The sequence below is a fragment of the Miscanthus floridulus genome, chromosome 6, assembly GCF_019320115.1.
Source record: "Miscanthus floridulus cultivar M001 chromosome 6, ASM1932011v1, whole genome shotgun sequence".
NCBI lineage: Eukaryota > Viridiplantae > Streptophyta > Magnoliopsida > Poales > Poaceae > Miscanthus > Miscanthus floridulus.
In genome coordinates, this window is record NC_089585.1 from 128,279,804 (window position 1) to 128,296,490 (window position 16,687).

Genomic DNA, 16,687 nt, shown 5'->3' on the forward strand with positions numbered 1-16,687 from the left:
GTCGACCGAGCCGTCGTACGTCGCGAAGTCGATCTTGTAGGTCCGAGGCTGGAAAGGCGCCGTGCCGAACGTCACGGGAGCGGCAGCCGAGGGCGCCCCGCCGAGCGCTGGAGCTACAGCCGGCGTAGACCAGAAGGTGGAGCCGTGGAAGATTGGGCCGTCAACGCCGCCATAGAGCGTTCCCGACGCCGGAACGCCCCCATGGCCGAAGCCCGCTGTGATGTGAGGGGTCGAATGGACCGACGGGCGCCCCGGCGCGGAGGAGTAGACCGGCGGCGCGATGTCGGTGAGCCACGACGGAAGCGGGGACGGCGAGTGGGGGAACTGGATCTCCTGGATGGGAACGCTGTCGTGGGGAGCCGCGTGGTGCTGGCGCGGTGGTGTGCGCTGTGCTGTCCTGCGGCATCCCGTAGGTGTAGACGGCGCCCAAGGCGGGCGAAGGCAGCTGCTGCTGCGGATTGGGCCGCGACGGCTGCTGTGGTTTGGGCACTGGCGGTAGCTGCGGCTGCAGGTGAGTCGGCGCCACGCCTGGCTGCGGTCCCAAGACGAATGCGTGGACGTCGACCATCATCCTGCCGAGGTCAACGACGGCCGCGGTGAGCTGCTCGTTGGTCATCACCCCCACGACGGAGGAGGAAGCCCCGGCGGCCAGCGGCAGCGATCCCGCGAGCAGAGATGTTTGCGGAATCGGTGCGGACGGGATCGGCACGGACACGTTGGGGTCCGGCGGCGGCGCGGTTGAAGCGGGCAGCGGCAGCAACATCGGATCGAAGGTGGCTGATACCAGGTTGATATGCTGCTGCTCTCTGCCCCTCACCGATCGGAGGTTGTATGTGTGGACGATCGGTGGGCGTGGTTTGAAGGCTGATCGGCGGTGAGGAGCCAGCGATCGTGAGAGGAGGAAGAACGAGGTGGCGGCTAGGGTTGGACTCCCGGCTCCCTTCAGGAAGTCGGAAATAATATGTTTCTGCTTAAACCGATCCAATTGTCTTTACAACCATATATCGCTTCTCCTTTCTAAAAATAGAAATACGTTTCTAATAATAATAATAGTTCTCTAATAATAGGAAACGTCCTGGGCCGTGAGGCCTTCTCCTGCATGCGCCTGCTAGCTTCTCCTACATGCACCTGCTAGCCACGAGCAGCCCTCCTCTGATATTGAACTCCCGTCATAACAAGTTCCAAAAGGTTTTCCTAAAAATTATTACGGTAGTCATCACATCGAATCTTGTAATACGTGCATGGAGCAGTAAATATAGACTAATTGCACAGTTTGGTTGGAAATAGTGAGACGAACATTTTGAGCCTAATTAGTTCATAATTGAATACTAATTACCAAATAAAAACGAAAGTGCTACAGTAGCCAAATTTCCAAATTTCACCCCACTAAACACAGCCTAAGACCGCCGGACTAAATTATGGCTGAGCCAGCCAGCACAGCGGGTTATCATTAATCTTGTCCTGTTCGTTTGGCTGATAAGCCATGACTGAAAGTATGGTTGACTGATTTATTATGAGAGAAAAATACTATGTTCGTTGACTAAAATAATTAGGCTTATAAGCCAACGAACCAGACGAACCCCTATGTCAACTTGAATTTTTTCTAAGGCCAGAACCCTTGTTTTCCACTGGATGATTTTATCACGACAGAGATAGTCCCTGAATCACGACAGAAAAGACTGTTAACCGCGACCAGCTTGGAATATAATGGGACTGCTTCCGAAAAGCGTCATGGCAACTCCATCTACAGATACGTGAGAGTATCTACCAACAAATACCCTTGATTCCTTCAAGCCAGCTGCTTTCAGTTGCGTGCTATAGCTCGCTGCTGTGTATGGGTGAGATCTACCCATCAGGGAAGCGATACTGCAAAATCGGACAGTTGCCTTTCCAGGTGCACGATGGCTACCTCGCCGTTGTGGTGTGGACGGTGTGGTACCGTTCTGGAAGCAACATCATTCGGGACAGCTTTCTTGCCCGAATCAGCAACGGTACACCTGAGCACCGGAACAGGTTGGCTGCGCCAATCATTTAGATTTCCTGTTAGTTTTCCGGGCGTTATCAATTCATATATCACCACAGATTGACAGATAGAACAGTGTCATCATCGCCTAATAATCCATGACAAATCCACGGGCAGAGCCTACGGAATCACACTCCATGATTAGCCTGAACGCCTCGTGTTTCATCATCGTTTTAAAGCTCACCACGAAAACGCCGTGCATTTTTAAAACAGTGGCCCGTGTGGTCGTTTTTTCTGTTATACCGCGCCGCGGCGTCGGGAAAATCTACGAGGGAGGCAAACGCGACCCGGAAATCTCGCGCCGATCGCCGCTCATAAACGCGCGGGCGCACGGCGGAAATGAGCTCGCGCGCGCCGGTGAGCGGTGAGGTCCCCCCAGGTCAGGTGCGGCGGTCGTCGGTGATGTCATCCGCCCACCAACCAGCAACTACCACCGCATCGCACGTTGTTCTCCACTGCGCTTCGCTTCCGAGGCATGATTGAACGATTTTTTCGTGGGGGTTGGATGGGCCACGCAGCCCAAAAGCACACCTCGGACCCGCGTGGGGTCGCGTCGCGCCTGGTTGATGAGATGCGCTATGCGAGGTGTCGCTTTTTTCGCTTGGTTCCGCATACCTTGCAGGATAGATCTTGTGAATCTGTGATGCGGATGCGGTCGTTCACGCCTTCACGGCGGCGGCGGTGCTCCCTGCTCTCGCACAAGACGTAACAGGAGGCGACGCGTTTTGTGACACCGCTGCAGCTGCAGCTGAGTAACATGTTGAGGAGTTGGTGAACCCCTCACGCCGCCGTGTAAGAAGCTTTTGCCTGGGGCGTGGTGTATGGAAGTAGATATTCACTCGAGATAGATAGATGCGTGGCGACCGGTGGGAACGTGGAGGCAGTTTCGGGTGGGTACACGGATCAATCCCGCGGACGTCACGTCTCACCATCGCGGCGTCCTAGCCATTGGTGTGGAAGTGCGTGAAAGGCCTCGGGCCGCGCGCGATGCCGGCACCCGGCACCGTCGCAGCCCTGCTGCCGTCACGACGTTGCCCGACCCAACCGACCAGCTCGCGCGTGTCCGCACGCGCATGGCTCGCTGTACGCGATGACGGCATGGTGGACAACAAGCGGGCGGGCGGGCGGAACGGAAAGCCTCCGCCAACTTGCTGTCGAGCACTCGAGCTTGTGGTGGCGGCAAGGGGAGGCCGCCGCGCAAGCAACCCGGGTGCCTCCGCCAACTTGCCGTCGAGCACTCGAGCTTGTGGAAGCGTGAGCTTCGTGTCAATGATCCGCACCCCGCGAACGAGGGGGGAAAAAGCGGTTTGGTAGGGGGACTTGTCCGCGAAGTTACAGGTAACGGAATCTGTCGCTGCCACAAGTATCTCTCCGATCCCCACGGGGATGAGCGTAGAAATCGTATGAACAAACCTGCAGGCAAGATGAAAGGAACGGCTTCCCATTGCATCCCCAATTAATCGGTGACTGACAAGCAAGCTGTGTTCCGGTGTGCAAGGTACGGAACCCAGAGAGGGAAGAACTCCACGGCGGCTATAAATGAGGCTGTGTTTAGTTCGCGAAATGAAAATTTTTAGATGTCATATCGGATATTTTGCGGATGTTGGAAGGGGTTTTCGGATACTAATAAAAAAAACTAATTACATAGCTCGCCTGAAAACTGCGAGACGAATTTATTAAGCCTAATTAATCTATCATTAGCGTATGTTAGTACTGTAGCACTTATGGCTAATCATGGACTAATTAGTCTTAAAACATTCGTCTCGCGATTTTCAACCAAACTGTGCAATTAGTTTTTTTCGTCTATATTTAATACTCCATGCATGTGCCGTAAGATTCGATGTGATAGTTTGGGGTGAAAATTTTTGGGAACTAAACCAGGCCTGAATAAAATCCGATAGGTCCTGCGTAAGTATCTTTTCGTTTTGCTGTGGCTTGTCGTAAACGAACGTAAATTTCCAGCCGGAATAGTATTTTTCTCTCATACAAACCAGTCAGCGGTACTTCTTCACGAACTAGCAACGAGACGAACCAGCCAACCGAACAGGCTGCTTGTTGCAAGCAAGCCCTGCGTGTAAATGCCTGTTTTTTATAATAAAAAAAGGATGACACAAGTGTAAACGCTCGTCGACTAAATTGCTTTAGGAACAAAGAAATCCAATTATTAGAAAGAAAAATTCGTGGTACATTCCACCCGGAGAGTTCACATTCTAGCTAGCCGTCAGGAACATGGAGAGTACGTAGTAGAGTTTGGCAAATCATCTGGGTGAGCCGAGCTCCGTTGTCAGCATGCAGCGAGGCACGAGAGTCTAGCTTGTAATAACAACATGGCCCAACTGGCTGGTCAGAATCACAAGATCAACGGCGTACGTGCGGTAGGCACGAGTCATAATTAATCTTCTGACCTCTCCCGATATGCGAGTAATGAAACTGGTGTCAAACTTCAAATATTCCTGTTCCAAATATGATAGCCGATGTATCGAATTTTGACCTTGCACAAGCCCATGGAATAATCAAGATGGGGACCCGTTAACCAACCTTCTCAGATGCTTCAGGTACAGAAATACATACCGGTACGCTGGAAGCACTACGCAGTACTACGTGATACGGACCAAAATGTCAAAAACTTTGAAAATTGTTGGCGCAAGCGTTGAGTAGACAAAGCATATCATCAAGTGAAAGTTTAAGCCTAGTCTAAGCAAAAATTTATCCATGTCCACGTCGAACTTACTTACTGTGAGACCTCGCTAAATGGGCCAAGTTCGGCCGGTCTAGTGGGCTGGGTCGAACGGGCTAGTACGGTAGCTCTTGTTGTCGGACTGTGGCAGTAGAGTACTGTGAGACCTCGCTAAATGGGCCAAGTTCGGCCGGTCTAGTGGGCTGGGTCGAACGGGCTAGTACGGTAGCTCTTGTTGTCGGACTGTGGCAGTAGAGTACTGTAGCTCATATGTCGGAACTTGAGGGGAACCGACTTAAAAGCCTGAGCGTAGGAGGGAATTAACTTCGGTTCGAGTCTTTTGCGCGAAGCGAGGACGAAAACGTAAGAGGGTTAATTAGCAGGTGTGATCTATTCAACGTGTAGAGTGAATCTTAGCCGTCTTCCTAGGCCGGGGCGTTACACTTACCTCCAAGAAACTCTCGTTCATGGTTTGACAAGAGGATAAGAACTCACTAATCCAGTTTCCAGGCTGACAAGTTGGTGGTTGGAAAGCTGAAAAGTAAAGGAAGATTCCGATGGGGATTCATCTCCTTTTCACTGGAAAAATTATGATTCATGCTATTTTTCAACCTAGATAGACGCTGAGCTCTAACCAACAGTCCCGAAACAGTTACTGCGAAAGTGTGTTGATTTGCACACGTGTCCATCTCACTAAACGTGTGAATGCAGCATTGCAGCTTCACAAGAACAATCCTACACGATGTACGACACAGAATCACCAACCTCCGTCAAGCTATATAATGCCATGTTCGCTTCACTGATAAGCCATAGCTGAAAGTACCGTTGGTTGATTTATTGTGAGAGAAAAATACTGTTCGTTGACTGCAAAAAGTATGGCTTATAAGCCAAGCGAAACTAGGACGTAAACTGATGCTCCGTATATTTTTATAGCATGAAAATTCATGTTTCAAACCATACAAAAACTCCATTGGAACTTTGAATTTTTTCTACACTGGTGGTAGAGTTTGGCCAAACTATACATCTATGTCCCATATCCAAAACAGAGTGCGCCGGAGAAGGGATTTCTAATTCATTTATATTATTATTTGACCGATGCTATTAAAAATTACACTGCAAACGTGGAGGATTACTTCGAATCCAGCAAGCTGCCGGCACTTATCTTGTGTGTTTTACTTATGTTCCCACTGTCCTTTTACTAGTCGACCTACCTGGGTTGGTTGGCTAACTACCACTACGGCACCGCGTTCACGGTTTCATCCCATGCTTCTTCAGAGAAAACAAGCTCATTGCTGTCACTCTCACAGTTAAACAACGAAAGAAACCTTTCCGGAAAAACAAGGCCATGTTAGTGTCTCCAAAATTCTCCGGTGCCTAACTTGCCACACTTAGCTTTGTGCTTTCTTATTTCCTGGGAGCACCCAGATACAATTTTGCTTTGTGTGTTTCTTATTTCCTGGAAGCAACCGGATTAAAAGAAAAAATATCAGACAACTGTATTTGAGTAAATCTATAAAAAGAAAAAAAAAATTGTGTACCTACCAACAACAGCCCACCGCACGATGGATTCTTGCACTAGTATATCCCACATGGGCGACATGGCACAAATGTCACGCAGGCGCCCGAATCGGATGCGCAAATTCACGAGATGATGCACCCGACCGATCAATCAACCGTACAACAAACTCAAAAAACGGAAAGAAGAACAAATCAGTTTTGAAGAAAGGGAAACATGAGAATGATGCTCTCATTATCCACAAAAGTCATCTCCATTAGAAACTCTCTTTTCTTGTTGTTTTTACAGGTTGTTTGGGTATTGCCTCTGCCTCCCTACGGTGATTTACGACGCCTATATGTACTGGCCCTCCTCTAGCGGCCGGAGAAACCGGAACCCCGCTGGCGACGCGGCGGTCTTGCAGCTGCAGGCCTCTCCGCCGCGGACACCGAGGTGGTAGCACAGGACAGATGGTCGTCCGCTGCTGCTGCTGCGACGTGGGCGTGGACACGGCGGCCGCCGGCGTCTTGGGCGGCGAGCACGGCGGGCCCACGGACAGGTCCAGGTCCAGGTTGAGGTCGGGGCACCGCGGCGCGTCCGTGCTCCCGCCGCTGCTGCTGTGGCCGTCGTCCGGCGGCGCCGGGCGCGCGAACATCACATTGGGCGGGATGGCGATGGCCGGGCGCGCGGGCCTGGTGGGTGCTGGCGCCTGGCGACGGGAAGCCGGCGGTGCTGGACGAGGTGAGCCCGCTGCCCGCGGCGGCGCTGCCGCCGCTGAGCGGGCGGTGCGTCTGCGGGTCGATGCCGCGGCTCAGCAGCTTGCGCTTGATGTGCGTGTTCCAGTAGTTCTTGATCTCGTTGTCCGTCCGGCCGGGCAGCTGCCCCGCGATGAGCGACCACCTGCGCGATGCATGGGCCGACCGATGGATCAATCATCGAAGTACTTACGACTAGGAAAAGGAGTCCATCCAGAGCGACGGTAATGGTACAGTACAGGCGGGGTGAACGGCGGCCGGGCGCTTACTTGTTGCCGAGCAGGGCGTGGAGCTTGATGATGATCTCGTCGTCGTCGTCGGTGAAGTTGCCGCGCTTGAGGTCTGGGCGGAGGTAGTTCATCCAGCGCAGCCTGCAGCTCTTGCCGCAGCGGAGGAGGCCCGCGGCCTTGGGCAGCGAGCGCCAGCACCCCTCGCCGTGCGCCTTGATGTAGGCGATCAGGCGCTGGTCCTCCTCCTTGGTCCACGCGCCCTTGTTCGTGTGCGCCTTCTCGCAGCACGGAGACCTCCCCATGCCTGCTAGCAGCTCCCTTGTGTTCTTGCGCGCGCCGCCGCCGCAGGACGCAGGTGTTTCTTGGCGGGCGCCTCTGGCCTCTGAGCTCGAGTCGAGTTTGCCTGGAGCTCCCTCCTGAGCTCTGGTTTGGTTGTTAACGTATAACAGGGGAGGCGGGAGGAGATAGCCAGGCCAGGAAGCGGAGCGTGGATATATGGGAGCCGGGCCGGCCAGCCGGGGGGTGGGGGCGCTGCTGTGTGAGGAAGCGTGGATTTTCTCTCTCCCATTGACTGGACCCTGCCGGAGGTGAGGCGTGTCACTTGACCGCGCTGGCCTGTAGGCGAGTCGCATGCCTCGCGCCTGATCATTCCGCCGACCTCGCCCGTGTGCTATACTGGAGTAGTTTTGTGGCGGATGGATCATGGGTAGAGCGGTGAGTGGCTAAAAAGGTGAGTTTGTATTTCTTTTGAACTTTGTAGCAAAAAAAGCCACCCCCCAAGTTTAGACATTATTGCCAACTTTACATATGCTACTTCTACCGTCCTGGAGTACGTAGGCTCCGTTGGCCTTCGCTGAAAAAACAAGTTAAATATTATTTTGGCTGATTTGTTGTGAGAGAAAAATATTATTTTAGCTAAAAAAACAAGCTAAAAAGTATGAATTATAAAATAAGCGAACATGCCGTAGTAGTATTGTATTAGACCAATCCGTCCATCATCCTCGGTGGAGTAGTTTGTTAGTTACGCTTACGGAACCCCTCTCATTACACTTGTACTAGCACTAGCTTCTCTTTTCACACTTTACCTCTCCCGCTAGTGCGGGAGACATTTTTTCTCCTGGTGGTTAGCTAACTCGGGGCGGGCCAGTTGATGATTAGAAAAAGGCCGACGCGACGAGAGAAGGCGGGGAATAAGTTTGGTACTAGTTTCCAAATTCTGGTGGAGCATCCGCCACCGATTGGCTAGCTACCTCATGAGCTGTGCTGCCTGTGCTCGTAGCGTTTCGTCATGTGTGGCTAGTCCCCTCCCTCTTTAATCCCCGTCCCTCTCTCCTGTACTCCTAGCCCTGTGGGCTGTGGTGGACCGGAGCGGACGGAGAGCCAATAATTTAGTACTCCGTAGTCCTGATTTGGTAGTTCGCGCGCCAGTTAGCCGTGTAGGTTGCGGAGTTTGGTAGCGTTGGTGGGCTCGGATCGCGTAAACTAGAGGGGGGCCAGACAGCGTGTCCCTCCGGGTCAAAACGAACATGCCCGGTTGCCCCTTTCCGTTGGGAACTGCTCTGCTCGGGTGGACGATTGGGCGGGCCCGGCACGGCCGCCGGATCCGCCGTCCGTCCGATCGACGGCACGCAGCAGGGTACGCGGTGGATCGGAGAAGAGCTGTACTCCATGCATTATGGCTGGGCCTGAGAGAGGTTATCCGTCCGCGGGCTCTCTGATCCGAGTCATTTTCACCTGTCAGCATTACGAGGGGGGGCGAGTGGACAGGACTGTGACGACACTGTGACCGCAGACAGGTTGAAAAAACGGAGTGGCACCGTACTGTACACGGGTCGAAATTCGAAAAGGCGACACGGCGTTTTCAGGGTATTCAATGCACGGCAAGGCAAGCTACTGTAACTCCATTCGTGCGTCGCCATTACAGTACGTACACAGCTCGCTCAACGGCCCAACGCCCGTGGCCGGTGTGACATACACCAACGCTGACGCCGGCGATTACTACTGCTCGATGGTAGGAGACGTACACTATGCCATCAGTGCTTACTTTACTCGATCTGTTCGCTGGTTGATTTCTAGGCTGATTTGGGTTGGCTGATGCTGGTTTGGTGTGGGAGGAAAACACTATTGACTAGCTAATTTAGACTGGCTGAAACCAATAAACGAACAGCCCAACTGTTTGCCTGTCCACCGCCCTAGCTAATGAGTTCTGACGATTCGTCACTGTAATACCCCGGTGTTATGCCTGCATTTAGGCACTGCAAATCATACATATCATGTATCATCAAGCATCCTAATCATACATGCTTAACCATGTAAATAACAACTGAAACACTGCTTCCAAACATATGAAACATGTTGTGAAACCTGAATGTTGCATACCTTTGTTAGAATTGTTTTGCCCTGATTTTACTTGCTAGTTAGTAAAACATGTTTGGCTACTATTGTAAATCATCTAGGATTATTTAGTTCAATTTTTGGAGCAAGGTTTGTATTCAAATTAATTCAAAATTTTGCTTCCAAAGTAATTTACCAAAAATTACGATTTTGAGTTAAACATGGACTTTGATTTTACAATTCAAAATCTAGAAAGAATTTGGTTTTGGTCATAAAAGCGAAGTTGTAGATAATTAAATTCTAATCAACTTTCATTTTTGGTACATTTTCAAAAGATATCATTTTCTTGCTCAAAATGATATTTGAAAGCTGGCATTTAAAAATTTCTTGAAAATATAAATGGAAAAGGGCTTTTCTCAGTCGCGGGCCGCCGCCTCGTTTCCGGCCCATGGCCGAAGCTGGCCCAGCCAGCCTCCCGCCGCGCCGCGCGCCTCGCCTTGGCCCAGCCCAGCCCAGCGCCGCGCCTGGCCTGCCTCCGCGCTCGCCTGCTCGCTAACGCGCCGCGCCGCGCCCGACCGCGGCAGAGCTCGCGCGCCGCGTGGCGGCCATGCGCCGTCGACGCCGCCGCGCGTCGCAGCCGGCCTGCGCCCGCGCCCACGCGCCCGCCTACTTCTGCTGGAGCCGGTGCGCTCGCTTGCTCACTCCCGCGCTGCCTCTCCTCTCCGCCAGCACCGAGCGCCCTCACTCTTCCCCTCGCCGCGCCACTACACCTGCCGGCAAAATCCGCCGCATCTCCTTCACCTCGGCCAGCGATCGTGCGCCCGCAGCTCCGCCTCGCTCTCCGTCACGTTGTGCTCGTGCTTGTGCCGACCGATCGAGCTCAGGTAGTGACGTCTCGCGCCCCGCCACCGTTGGCCATGGCGCTGCCGTGCTCGGCCGCCATGGAAGGCACCTTCCTTCTCTTCTCCACCCTGCCTAGCTACCTTCCCGCCTTCGCCATTTTCTCACGCACCGCGTGCTCCCGCTAACTCGTCCTGTCACGGCCGGAAATGGCCGCCGGCCTCGTGGCCGAGCCGCGCCGCCGCGACGTCGCAGCGCCGGCGTGGCCTTCGCCTCGGTCGAGCCAGGCCGAAAGGCCATGGGCCGACGCCCTGCCGTGCCGCCTCCCCCTTTCCCTTCGCTCAGGCCGCGCAGGCCAAATGTGGCCGTGGGCCAGCTGATTCCAGCGGGCTGGCCCAGTAGCAATAGGATGAATTGTTTTCAATTTATTCTTTATTATTTGAAAATAGAAATGGTTTGAAAAATGTTTGGATACTCAAAGTTGCTCCAAATCTGTTGAAATAAATTTGTCTAGGTTACTTATCATCAGATCTACTTGGAAAAATTATTGCATGTCACTTTTGAGTTACTTTCTGTAGAACTTTATTTAATCATGTATATTGCTGATAACTTGAAAAATGGGTAGAAAAATCTATAGGCTTCAGAAAAATATGATTTCTAAGTTTGTTAATCTTCTTATGTAATGTACTTCCTAGGAAAAATATGTTTCATGTATATGTTGTGGGAAAATTTTGAGGTGTAGTTCAAGTACCTTTAATGGCTGATTTTTGTTATTTTAGCTAGAGAGCAAACTTTGTATAAAACATGCATGTGATAATTTTTGTACAGTCATTGTATGCTATGAAGAACCTAGGAAAAATACTAGCTCTGTTGTTTGACACTTTTCACAGTTCAAAGTATTTTTATGTTCATAATCATGCCATAGCTTGTTATTTTTGTGTAGGCTAATCCATTCATTCAAATACCATGAAAATCTTATAGTAGACTACTTAGGGTAGTACTATGCTGTAGTAATTTTCTAAGATTTTTCTAAGCAAGAAAAATAGAGGTTGCTATTCAAACCTATTATTAATTAGGGTTTAATTAAGTGTTGCTTTTTGTGGGATTAAGAAATTAGTAAAGCTTTGGTGTATCTTTGAAGCATTTAATAAGATGTGTTGACTTAACATATTAGTAGTAGAAGAGAATGCAGTAGATGACATGTGCTTGTAGTATATTTTCTTGAATGATGTTGACTACCTTGCATTCAAACATATCCATTGTAGTCATCTCATCCGATGCACCGATTGCATAAGCACTTACGCATATTGCATCATACAGGATCGCAAATCGAGAACCCAGTCGTCATACCCGAGGAGTCCGAGGAGCAGCTCGAGGTGCAGCCACAGGAAGTGCCCGAAGCCGACGAGGAGGACGTTGAGGAACTTCCGGAGTGCCCCGATCACCGTCCGAGCTCCTTCGAGAGAGGCAAGCCCCGGAGCATTTTCTCCCGGTTTGCAATTATTAATTAAATGCTTTATTTTAATTGATGCATTAAGTTCAGGAGTTGTTTGCAACCGTTGCTGCATTATACCTTGTCTACCTTTGTTATACCATATCCTTGTTACCCTGGTATCCGCAGTCGAGTCAATGCTTAGCTGGCTTAGACCGGTAGAAGTCGGGTGATTTTCTATCACCTGCGAGCTATAGGTGGTTATCTGGATCTGCTGGGATGACTATGAAGTCATGCTATAACTAAGTGTTAAATGAAGTTGAGACCGGACAGAGACTTGCAGAGTTTTGGACTGTAGTGCTTTCCGTCTGTGTCGATTAAGGACCGACCGTTGTTGGGCCTCGAGTCATGTTGAATGCATGCCTTACATTTAGCTGGCCGGATAAAGTACCTTCCGATCGCGAAGCTGGGAGATTATTCGGGCCGAGTAGATTGCCCGCAGCGCACTGTGCCGAAGCAGGTGTGGTAGGACACGGAGGCGAGATGATAAGACCAAAGTGCAGTCGGTCGGCCCCCGGGTACATGTGGTTCCTAGCAAACTCGAGATTCCTGGATAGTTGACTCGGTGATCAATATCTCACTTTAGCGGGTGAGTGAGGTTCGTGTAAGGAATAAATCACCAGTTGGTTAGGAATCGATTCGAATCGCCATCGCTCCTAGATAGTGAGCACTTGACTTGAGTGACTTCATCGTAGTAAATGTTTATGGAACACTTGGATAGTTATAATGAATATGACAGTATGAAAGTTGTTTAATGATCATGGGTTATCACTATCTGCTTAATCATGTGTTTGCTCTAGTATAGGTGCAAATCTAGTCGACAGGTTAATAATAATTAACTTGACAATAATGCTTTTAGAAATGTTTTTGAAATGCTAAAAATGCTTCTTTTGCAAATGAGTCAGCTACCCTACTATAAAGCCCTTCATAATCATTGGTGTCATTTATTTTCGGTTATGTCGGGTAAGTCTAGCTGAGTACCTTCTCGTACCTAGGGTTTTATTCCCACTTGTTGCAGATGGGCAGATGTATTACGGCTACTGTATCAACTGCCTTTATCCTGCGATGTGTGATGCTTAGGACCATGGGCATGGTCATTCCTTATGTCTCGTCTGATGCTTTTGTTGGAGATGATCATTCGCTGGCACTATATTTGAACTCCGCGTGAGTATGTGTGGTTTGAATAAATGGCTTCTGCTACTTTTATTCGAACTGGTTTTGTAATAACTATGTTGAAACTCTGATGTATCTGAGATTACGAACTTTTATGTAATATGTGATGGTGACCGCTAAACTTATTACGATCTTGGCTGGAATGGAAGTTGGTTTGAAATCCTTCGCGATTTCACGGACTACCGGGTTATACGGGTTTAAGTTTGCTAAATCGTTTGCTCTGGCGGATGATTTTCTTACTTAATTTCGTATAATTGGTCGGTTCTGTTACCGTCACTGGTCTCGTTGGCACTGATCGCGACAAAAACAGGGGTGCTGCGACTAACCTTTTTTCTGAGCTCATGTTAAACTCCTACTACACTTCCAGAAGGCGTCCCGGGACGGAGATTGAGAGAGTCAACCACGGGCTAACAACCAACTCCAATCCCTCGCTAGAAACTGGAAATCTTTGCGCAGATTCGCGCTTGCATTGAAGATCCGAAACTGGAAATGCAAGAGGTAGAGGTGGTAGTAGCGAAGCTAGTACGGAGGAAAAGGACTGGAGGGTGGTGAGCCAGTTGAGGTCGATTGGGCGGGCGAGCATGCGAGCTCAATCAAAATGCCAAAAGGGCCTTCTCGAGCCTGGTCCCACGCCGGTGAAAGCAGTCGCGTACTCGCGTGCTCTTGGCACCAAAGTCCGCGGTGAGGCGTCGTCAGCTGGGGCTCGGAACAGTGGCGAATCTCCCGTATGCATTGAATGCCGGCACTTTGGCAGTGAAATCAGCGCGTGCCGCCTGCAGGCATGCAGTTGCCAGTTGCAGGCTGCGGCGTGCTCTCACCAATCACCAGAGGGTGACACCGTGACAGGGATTCGGTCGGATCGTCGGACTGGGTAGGCAGGATGCAGTGAATGCTTGTCGCATCAGCTGGATCGGCGCCTGGCTTCAGAAGGAAGGCATGGAGCCGACGACGGTCTTCCTTCTTTGTCATCTTGTTCTGTGTAGATAAGTGATGGCATGAGCGAAAAAATGTTAAAAAAAAGGTGTTCTTTTCATGTAGTAAAAAAACGGGCGTGAATTAATATCTCGATGAAGTTAAATAATAGGTTTGGCATCTTTGTCGTGTAATTTAGTGTCGGTTGTTGTGTTCCATGGGATGTGCGATCACCATCAGTGCCTGCGGAACCGACACGGGCTAGCAGGAAACGAACAGTGAATTTAGGGGCCGCCCGACTGTACTGGATTCGCCGGGATCGGGCCGGTCGGGCGCACGTAGCTTTCAGCCAAGTGCATGCCAAAAGGCAGCAAGGATGTCCCAATTAAGCACGAACCACCGCCGTATCCGACGGGTGCAAATGCAAGTGCGACGCGACCGTCCCATCCGCCGCTCCAGCTCCAGCTCCATTCCATTCCTCCATCCATCCGCCCAGGCAGCAGAGCACAGCACGACGATCGGTTGGTGCGAAGTGCCTGACCTGCCTGGTGCCCGGGCGCACGCGGCGCCCGGGTTTGGTACGGGGTCAAGGCCTCGCAAGCGCAGCTTTGCCGGCCCGTGACGCCCCGGGGCCCCCCTCTCCCGGGCAGCCGGGCTCCCACCACCACGCGCGCACCCGGTGGGCGCGAGCGTCCCAACAAGCTAGCAGATGCGCGTCGCGGCCGTGCTCTCGCTCTCGCTCTCGCCCTCGCCCTCGCCCTCGCCCGCCTGGATGACTCTGCCTTGGGCCCTCGCGCAGCTAGCTGCCGCGGTGCTGTAGCTGGGGGGTTGGTGCGGAGTCTCCAGTACTGCACTCCCCGTAGAATTGTTGTCGTGATTAGGTTGGTTGGTTGGTGCCATGTCCTGGCTACGTACGTCCGTCGACGACGTGCGTGGATGCACGCGTACAGGTACCAAGGCCTCCTACTGCTAGACTACATTGATCGGTACCAGATCCTATGTAGAGGCAGAATGGTCCGTGCATGGCTGTGGTTCGGTCCCCGGTAAGGTCCATCACTGGTGACATTACCAGTGCAACCATGGTTTTGTACCGTACCTATACGTGCGCGCTGTTCGTCTTCGCATTTACCGCTCGGGTACGGTTCAGTGCATGAGACAACTCGTCCTCGCGAGCTCGACCTGGCAGAGGATAGCACGCGGTTAGTTAAGCTAAGCTAGGGACTAGTGACTTTATTCGAACTGCTACGCCGCTACGGTGAAGTGATGACTCAAGTCGTTATCCGGCTCGCATAAAGTCCTCCACGCAGGACATACGTATTACGACGCCACACGGCTGCATTTCCTTCCCCTTTTTCGGTTCGACGAATGGGTTTCAGATTAACGTACACCGTGCGATACAAAGTTTTCTCGAAGTATGTCCTGGCATCAAACAATACAGCAGAAGTTTCGTGTTCAAATTCAAGGCTAGAATTATGTTTTTTTTTTTTGGACGGAAGGAATAGAACGGAAAGCGTGTTTAAGAAATGGCCTCGACTATTCCTTCCTTTTATTTGTCCCCCGCTTGCCCGTTCCGTGCGTGCATAGCACGGGGATGGCAGCGCAGGGAGACTCCGCCCAAGTCAACGACACATCGCATGCTAATTGCCGGGGTGCCGACTGGACACTGTCACACTGCCGACCGTTTCGTTCGGAATCAGGGGAGGATCTCTGCCAGCCTGCCTGGTCAGATATCAGTTAGAAGCCAGGTGAGCATGAGCATGAGCATGAGCAGCTATTTACCGGTGTTTCCGCAAATCACCGAACTAGCGTGCGAGTCTTTGTTTTGGAGTCTCGGTGTTTTGTCTGCAAGCATCAACCGAGTGAACTCGTCGAATTTTACCGTGGAGACTGGACAGTGGATTCTGGTCCCCGTTGATCAGGTTTTTCTCTAGCCATATGTTAAGGAAGCAGTGCTCAGTTCACAATCTGGTGGACCATCGATGTAGTGAGTCGAGTCCAGCGAGTCAAGGTGTTTACTCGTTCAATTCTACAAGTTGGAAGGAAACAGCGGTTGCTTACTGTAATAGAAAACGCTAGCGAATGTGGCACGGTCATAGTGAGCTAGTAGTGACAGTGCAATACAATACATGCTCCTAGTAATTGATCAATTCATAGATGGAAGTAGGAGAATCTTAGACTTGTTCCCCTTATGACTTTGCCATTGTTTAGTTACTGAAGCTAGAAAGAAATCACTACCATTTCCATTGACCTTGCAGTACAGCGAGTGAGCTATATGCTGCACCTAGACACGGTTGGTCGGATACCCTGCCTACTAGGCATGACGCTACAGTGTTAAAACACCAAATAACAACACTCTGGTGCTGTACTACTGAACAACATACGTCACGTTTATAAAGCAGCAGAAGCATACGCGTATAGAATGGCAGGTCTCAACCGCACCATGTGCCTTTAGCAATGTACGTATGGAGACGACGCCGCTACAGTTTTTTGTGATCATATGGCACGTGAGGACAGGTAGATGTTAAGGCCTACCGAACCGTGGCGGTTCTTGCCAATGCTATCTTTGTTTATATCTCGCCATTTTGGCCGCCAGTACACCTTGCCTAAACCTACCTGACTGTGCCTTCACAACTTGCATGCGGCACTACATTCAATCATTCGAGTGATTAAGTAAAATATATCTCCATCAACGATTTCAGGAGAAGTTGGAAGCATTTTTTAACTGAATAGTACGGGACCGTGTCAATAGTTTGTCG

The 16,687-nt window shown here is 51.0% G+C and overlaps 1 pseudogene; it reads right to left on the bottom strand.

Annotated features, from left to right (window-relative positions):
- Positions 1 to 6,396: 6,396 nt before the first annotated feature.
- On the bottom strand, positions 6,397 to 7,885 carry LOC136456933 (myb-related protein 308-like; annotated as a pseudogene).
- Positions 7,886 to 16,687: the final 8,802 nt, after the last annotated feature.